Source organism: Cyprinodon variegatus, unplaced genomic scaffold (genome assembly GCF_000732505.1).
Source record: "Cyprinodon variegatus isolate N-32 unplaced genomic scaffold, C_variegatus-1.0 Scaffold1648, whole genome shotgun sequence".
Taxonomy (NCBI): Eukaryota; Metazoa; Chordata; class Actinopteri; order Cyprinodontiformes; family Cyprinodontidae; genus Cyprinodon; species Cyprinodon variegatus.
The window spans coordinates 71,411-72,898 of record NW_015152101.1 but is presented as its reverse complement, the minus strand read 5'-3'; positions in this window follow the sequence as shown (position 1 = coordinate 72,898).

Sequence of the window (1,488 nt, the reverse complement as noted above, 5' to 3'; positions counted from 1 at the left end):
AGCCACATCCTTCCACCAGCAAGCTATGAGTTACAGAACCCGTTCCTCCACTCACCCTCCCCAGATAGTACAACACAAGTGTCCGGCATGCGCAGTGGAGGATGCAATGACATGACAGGCCAGCGTGCTCTGTGTTTACAGAACTAAACACGGATGGCAGTACCGGAGCGCATCTAGTGATCTTTCCCAACCATGAAAACACAATCTTTTCAATATGGTTAAACATAACTACTGCTCTCTGCATCATCGTCCGCCATGGTTGTTGTTTTTTCTTGCCGCTTCTTCATAGCAAGACCCAGAATAGTGATCTTTGTTGGGTATTAATGGCGTTCAGGTTGGATGAATGTGGCCTGGCCGTTCAGACACATGTCGCATTTGAAAAGATGAGATTCGTATCGGATTCAGGACCACATGGCCAAGTGGCCTGGGTCACACTGGGAAAAATCGGATCTGTGTTGTTCAGACAGTGATGAAAAGATCAGATCCAGGTCGCATATGGGCCAAAAAAATCGGATTTGGGTCACTTCTGGCTGCTGTGTGAACGTAGCCTTAGACTTAATCACCTTCCTCTCTCCTCCCGCAGAACCCCGAACGCTGATGTTCCGAACCTCGTCTGCAGAGCATGTTCAGGAATATTTATCATTGTTGTGTAGTCAATAAACACCTTTAAACTGCTCCTGTTCCCCCACCCCCCCACTCCCCATCTGTGTCTGCATGTGTCCATTTAAAGATTTTTAGAATGTGCAGAAAATAAAATACTTAGTTTTGTGAGATGGAGAAATATAGCTTTTTTCATATTACTGAAATTAAGTACTTAAACAACCTTTATCAGTACGTTATTTTGTTGTTCAGCTTTGCCTTTGCTAAGTGCTAAAATTAGGATCAGTGTCTCTCACTGTCAGAGGCTGAGAGATAGAGACCATGCAGTATTTCTGACGTGCCAGTTTTAAATACATTTAGAATCTTCTTCAGTATGAATGTACTTTTCTAATGCCATGTGGAGAATCATGTTTATTCGCCATACACCCTTCTTAAAATTCATTTAATACTCATTAAAAATCTTCTAAGGAATCCAACACTTTAAAATCTGTTGATGTTAAATCTATAAAACCTCACTTTGCTGCCTACCAAAACTTAATTACCCAGATCCAATTATCTCTGTAATTGGATACCAACTAATTAGATTAGTTGCTATCTAACTTATACCTTTAATCAAAGATAATTAGATACCTTCGATTAAAGGTATAAGTTAGCTTAACACATAACACTCACATCCGATAATCCCAGGACCAAGGACCTGGCAATGCCAGTGCCCTGTCCCCGGTTTACCAGATGAGCCAATAGGTGAATTCTCAAATCCATATGGTGGGAAGGGCCCCCCAACACGCACATGGGGCCAACATGCACTGCATGGGCCACCCAAGCATGGGCCAACCCCCAGCCCACACACACCTCACACACACACACACACACACACACACACACACA